Source organism: Brienomyrus brachyistius, chromosome 17, assembly GCF_023856365.1.
Source record: "Brienomyrus brachyistius isolate T26 chromosome 17, BBRACH_0.4, whole genome shotgun sequence".
Taxonomy (NCBI): Eukaryota; Metazoa; Chordata; class Actinopteri; order Osteoglossiformes; family Mormyridae; genus Brienomyrus; species Brienomyrus brachyistius.
Genome location: NC_064549.1, coordinates 15,706,033 through 15,713,351, shown reverse-complemented (window position 1 = coordinate 15,713,351; position 7,319 = coordinate 15,706,033).

The following is a 7,319-nucleotide window of genomic DNA, read 5'->3' as shown; positions in this document are numbered from 1 at the left end:
CTGGTTATGCTGAAGCATTAAGGGTTCCCTTCACTGGAACTAAGGGGCCTAACCTAACCCATGAAAAATAACCCCATTGTCATGACCTGACACGATCCTTCCGTGTGATTAACTATGCAACCTAGTCTGTAGAAGGATGTCTTCTCATAGACGTCTTTTCAAAGACCCTGAAAGACTTTTTATCTTTCACTTTTCAACCAAATCTCAACATTTTTGAGACGTCTGACAAAGTCATCATTTCAACATCTTTTTGCTGTGTGGGTTATGACAGAATCATGCTTGAATTTACTGAACTCTTCAGAATGACCAATTCTGTCACAAATGTCTGTAATCCTGACTGCACTGCTAGGTGCTTGATTTTAAACACCTGTATGAAATAATTAAGTAGTGCTTCCCAATACTTTTGTCCATATAGTGTGTGTATGTGTGTTTGTGTGTATTCGCTACCAGTCAAAGTTTTTGCATAGACTGAGATTTTCTATATGTGCATGTTATTCACTTAACATTTACAAAAAATACACTCAATATTCTTTGCTAACAAACAAATTTACAATATGTTCACCATTTGAGTACATTTATTATCTAGAAAATATCATATTATCATATCGTTGATTCATTAAAAGTAACCTCATCTAGCAGTTATGACTAGCCGAATAAATTCAAGGCATTCTTTCTATAAGGAACATTAAATACTGCTCGTTTTCATGGGATGAAACAGGTACAACTGGCTACAGTCTTCACGCAGATCTTCAACAGATCCCTGGAACTGTGTGAAGTCCCCTCCTGTTTCAAAAGCTCCACCATCATCTCAGTCCCCCAAGAAACCCTCCATCACAGGACTGAATGACTACAGGCCTGTCACCCTGACGTCTGTAGTCATGATGTCGTTTGAACGACTGGTGCTAGCCCACCTGAAGAACACAACTAACCACCTGCTCGCTCTCCTGCAGTTCGCCGACAGTCAAACAGGTCAGTGGACGACTCAACATGGGTCTGCACTTGATCCTGAAACACCTGGACTACCCAGGGGCTTATGCACGGATCCTGTTTGTGTACTACAGCTCAGCTTTTAACACAATCATTCCCGAAATCCTTTCCTCCAATCTCTCACAACTCCACGTTTCCCCTGCCATCTGCAAGTGGATCACCAGCTTCCTAACAGACAAGAAGCAGCATGTGAGGCTGGGGGACGTGTCGTCTGGTACACGGACAGTCAGCACTGCTGCTCCCCAGGGTTGTGGTCCCTCCCTACTGCTCTTCTCCCTCTACACTAATGACTGCACCTCCAATGACCCAGCGGTCAAATTCCTGAAGTTTGCAGATGACACTACAGTCATTGGACTTATCCAGGATGGTGACGAGTCTGCATATCGGCGGGAGGTTGACCGGCTGGTGTTCTGGTACAGTCAGAACAACCTGGAGCTTAACATGCTCAAAACTGTGGAGATGACAGTGGACCTTAGGAGGCACCATCAGGCACTTCTTCCTCTCGCCATATCAGCCCTGTGGCAACGGTGGAGACTTTCTGTCGAGGTTCTGGAAACAACCACTTCCCAAGACTTGAAGTGAAAGCCCAACATCAACTCCGTCCTCAAAAAGGCCCAGCAAAGGATGTACTTCCTGCGGCAACTGAGGAGGTACGGTCTGCCACGGGAGCTTCTGTGCCAGTTCTACATTGCTGTCATTGAGTCTGTCCTTTGCTCATCAATCATAGTGTGGTTTGGAGCAACCACTAAACAGGGCCAAGGGAGATTGCAGCGAAGAATGAGGGCAATAGAAAAAATCATCGGTGCCCCCCTGCCCTCCATACAGGACTTGTACTAGGCAAGGACTAGCAAATGGGCAGATAAAATCACTGCAGATCCGTCACACCCTGAACATAGTCTTTTCCAGCTCCTCCCCTCTGGCAGGTGCTACAGAGCTCTGTACACAAAAACCACCAGACATAGGAGCAGCTTCTTCCCTCAGGCCATCACCCTCTTAAACAGCTAAGCTGTGTCACCTACCTTCTGTAAATTTTCCCCACCAACTCTGTTTGCACTTAACCTTGCACCTTGTTCCTTGTGTGTCCCAGCACACTTGGCGAATAAAGTTGATTTTGATTAACTACTGCATTTAAAGGTAAATGACAGCATAGAATTTGACTTTGTAATCACCACACAGCCAGACATGCATTGTCACATGCTCTTTCCATTTCATAAAGGAAACTTGTTTTATTTGACTTACAGACACTCCTCTTCTTGCGAACAAGATACGTTCCGAACGGCCATTTGTAACTTGAAATGTTCGTAAGTCGTTATTCAACATCATCTTAAGGGTATACGCAAGTACAAAGAACTAGTTATATTTTTCTTCTTTCCTCTAATCCTCTTCCATCAACTAGCTTATATATGTCAATCTGCTAATTTAACATGATGTCATAACAAATACATTACCGTCAGTCTCCGCAGAGCTACAGTGCTAACAATGTTTACGTTTCTTTCAAGTTCTCCCTTACACCCTTACCTGCTTGCCCCTTTGTATGTCTTTCTCACTTCTCCCTTCTCTCACTGCACCGATCATCTGCTTTTCTACTCTGTCACACACAACACTCTTGATCGTTACGCATCTACACAGCATGACCATGTACATATGCACTCAACGTCAACACAACCACTCCGACCTCATAGCACACACAGACATATAGGACACACAAACACACACAAGCGTGTACACGCTCGCTCAAACCTCATTCATTTGCATGTGCAACATTAGCTACACACACACGTCTATGGGCACACTAAGGTTTGTCTCATGGAATGTGCATGGAGCTGGCTCCAGAGAGAAGAGGTTCAAAATATTTAGCCAGTTTAAAAATCTACAGGCAGACGTTGTTTTATTACAAGAGACTTATAGACCTGCCACAGCTACAGAGGAACTTAAAACACCTGAGTTTCCTAATGTGTTCTCAGCCTGATATAACTCTCGGCAAAGGGGGGGGGGGGGGGTAGCAATTTTAATACATAAAAATGTCAATTTCACAGTACTCAACACACTTTGAGATCCAGAGGGTAGATTTATAATCAATAAATTATCTATACTTAACAAAAAGTTTGTTTGTATTGTTAGTATTTATGGTCCAAATGTTGATAACCCCTCATTCTTAGACATTTTCTTTACCGCACTCTCTGAACACCTAGACTGTACACTTGTTCTTGGGGGCGACCTCAACTTCAGACTAAATAAAGAAATGGACAGGCTCAGTACAGCTGCTCAGTGCAAATATAGTGAAACAGTCCATGAGCAACTACGGACCGTGCGATGCATGGTGTTCTCTTCACCCCACCCGTAGGGAATATACTTTCTTCTCACATGTCCATCACTCTTACTCTCGTCTGGATTATTTCCTAATCAGTAGCTCACTGCTGAGTGACATTTCAGACACAGAGATACACCCTATAGCTGTCAGCGATCATGCTTCTGTATCTTTAACCCTAATAAATAATAAGTCCATTCCACCAAGTAGAAACTGGAGATTTAATACATCATTGCTTAAAGATGGAGATTTTATTAACTATTTCAAAAAAGAGTGGGCTTTATATTTAGACTATAATGACCTGCCTGGAACATCAGCATCTGTTCTCTGGGAAGCAGGCAAAGCTGTGATGAGAGGTAAAATAATCTCATTCTCATCACATAAAAAGAAGAGAAAACAAGTGTATCCAGGACTTAGAAGAAACCATCAAATCCTTAGAAGAAGCCTACGTATGATCCCAGGAACAGGAAATGCTGAATAAAATACGTAAAGCAAAACTAGAATTAAATGAAATTATTAATTTAAAAAAACTCAATTCTTAGCACAAAGACTTCGTTGGCAAAATTATGAACATGGTAACAAATCAGGTGAATTTCTAGCTAACCAGTTAAAAATAAATAAGGAAAAAACAACTATATGTGCTGTTGAAGACTCAAGTGAGGATACAGTATATGACCCTGAGAGAATAAACAACACTTTCAGGGACTTTTACAAATCTTTATATTCACCACAGATAAACCCATCTAAAGACGAAATTGATCAGCTTCTTGATAGTATAACCCTTCCAAAATTATCAGACAATCAAGCGATGGCACTGGACTCTCCGCTGACACCAGGTGAACTCCAGGAAGCCCTGAACGGTATGCCCAATAAAAAGGCTCCAAGTCCAGATGGATTTCCAGCAGAATTCTATAAAGAATTCTGGACAATTCTGGCACCAACATTCTACAGAATGTTGCAGGAAACCAAGGAAAATGGTAGGCTACCACCAAATATGAACTCTGACAACATTAGTCTCTTGCTAAAACCAGGCAAAGACCCTATATTGCCTACCAGCTATTGTCCAATATCCCTTATTAACGTCAACCTTAAAATAATCTGCAAAGCTCTCTCAAAAAGAACAGAGAAGATAACCCCTCTCATACATTCATGGGGGGCCTCTGGATGTCTGGGGTCTGGGCCTCCTCCGTGTCTGCTTCATGTCCTGAGGGATGGGGCTGTGGCTCCCCACACACACTACTAGACATTTCCATGGAGAAACCTTATGAACACTGACGCGCTCACAGACACAGGTGTGCACACAGGTGTACAAACTGGTACTCACAGACACACACTGCGTCAATCGGCTGTTGCTTCTAAACATATAATGTAATACTAGTTATATGTGCTGTTGAACAACATTTAACATTTAATGTTCATTGTGACTCGTACAGATGTTGGTTGTTGTTTTCTCTTTTCCGCAGGTATTGAAGCAGATTATCTGTTTTTTTTCTCTCCCTCTCTCTATCCCCCTTCTTCTCCATTTTTTTCCCTTCTTTCCCCCTCTCTCTCCTTCTCCTTCTCTTGAGGAAATAAATAAAAATAATTAAATAAATAAAAAAATTAATAGAAATAGAGCAGTCCTCCTTGGGAGGGGGGGTGGTGGTGGAGGGAATATTAAAAAAAAAAAAAAAAAAACCTAGGATGCTGGGAGAAGGCACACAACGGTGCCGCGCAGCAGGAGTAGCGGCCGAAAGTCGTACTAGGCTGAAATGGCGAAGAGAAAAACAAATTGATGTTGCGGAAAGGAAACGGGAGCCCAATGAACACAATTTGGACTTACAGTCCTCTTTGTTCGTCTTTGTCTGAAAGTTCGTAAGTTGAAAGTGCGTAAGTAGAGGAGAATCTGCATTTTCATTTATAGTTGTTCACTCAACTTCCCAATGTTTAGTTAAGATGAAAAAATCTGCAGTTTAGGAAATAAGTGGAAAAGCAGTAAACACCTGTGGTGTACAAAAACCTTTCATTGGTGCTATAGATAGATAGGGTTAGCTTAAGTTTTAGTTCTACATTTACACACTTAGAAATTATCTTAATTCTTTTGAGTTTGATTTTTGTAATACAGCTGCTATCCTGATGTAAGTTGCAGGTGTCAGGTGACATATAGAGACGATGTACAGTTTGGTGCTTTCATTCACATGTATGAATGTCAGGTATGGTGAAGGTAGAGAGGCACCCATAATGTTCTTAATCGCACGCCTCTAAGGTACATCACAGTGCTTGCAATGTGTGAATCCCTTTTTACTACATAGTTCTCCATAACTGCTATTAGAATCTGACCATTTGCACTTTAACACGTGTGAAAAATTGATTTGACTGTTTTGCCAAGTGCTTAGCTTCTTAGTTAAAACATAATCCATATATGACTTGACCCTACAACTTCATTAGTAAACTTGTTACAGGTATGCAATTAAAATCCTGTGGCAGAATAGTTGATTTTCTGTGAATGTACGTGTTCTCACTTGTTTTCATGAATGCCAGCCATTGGTTATATGCAATATATAGTCAATATATGAAATTATTGAGTATATGTACTGTTTTTGTCATATATATTGCATTCATGAAGAAAATATACACCTGCATTAAAAATCCCATATCCATGCTGGCTTTTGCCTGTTCAGAGAATAGTTCATCTGCCCATCCATCCATCTTCCAAGTGTGTATCCGGCATGTGCTGTGCAGTGGGCTGCCATTGCATTCAGTGGATTCCTCTGCCTCAAACTCTGTGTGTGCTGCCCTGGACAGGCTCCAGGTCTCCCCCTGACACTGTCCAGGATTAGTGGTTGGAAGATGGATGGACGGACGGATGAAGAGTCAAATAATGTTACCTACAACATTCATACAAGCACAAAATTTTAAATACAGTTGACTGAAAATGCAGCTGTTGATCTGTCTTCAAGCTGGTTTGATAACAATTAGTGTCCTTGAGTTGTCAGTTTAGGGTATGCATAGTATACTGTATTTACTACTTTATTTGCAGTACATAGAACCTTTCATATTGATATTGACTCTAGCTGTGAGAACTCAGATTCCAAGATTCTTTGAGTGCGGTTTCACACCTATGGTTAATTTGCTCTGGTCCGACTCAATTGGTGAGTTTGTAAACTTGTAGTGTTTTCCCCTTGGTTCGGTTTGAATTCACATAGAGGAAAATCCAAGTAAATCAAATTGAATCAACAATACAAGCCACGTGAGAAGGTTCACTCTGCTTGTTAGTAGAAAGTAAATACAGAAAGAAGCCGTTTGGCTCAAACTTGCTAAGTACACCTAGTAGTTGGGTTGGATCGAGGTCAGACCTCATTTGCACCTCAAACAAACTGCTTCAGAACATGTTTGTGACTGGACCATAACCACCTCCTCACAAGGATCTCAGGGTGGTTGTGTTGATCCACACCCAAGTCCAATTACTGAGGTCAAACATGCGCAAACAAATTGCACCCAGGAGCTATTTATCCAGGCAAAAAAGTACAGGCGTGAAAACACCCTGGCCCTAATGTAGACTATCCCATCTATACCGCTTAGATTTATACTGGATGGTCACTGGAAACTGCCTGCTCGGGGGTGGGGGGGTGCAAGGTGTGCATTAGCGGTACCAGTTGAAGGTGTCAACTGTGATCAGGTCAAGCCGAAGTCCATCAATGAGATGATTCTCCATGCTGGCCTGTGCAGGGTGCAGATTTAAATCTTCACAGTAGTCTTAAGTAGGTCACATCCACAACGTCACCCTTCCATGGGACTCATCGAGGACATGTGGATGATTCACTTCATGTCCCGTTAGCTGAATGCTTTCACTTCATGTCCTGCAAATGCAGGTCAAATATTATACTGAAATGTCAAAAGATAGATTTTTAATTCTAAGTTGTCTAAAATAAGGCCTGGACCTGAAGATGTTTGTGTTGCAGTAACTTTTTCAATTTTCAAATATTCAAATTTGATTAAATTGTATTAAATTTCAACCTCTTTCCTTATCACATATTGATCAATT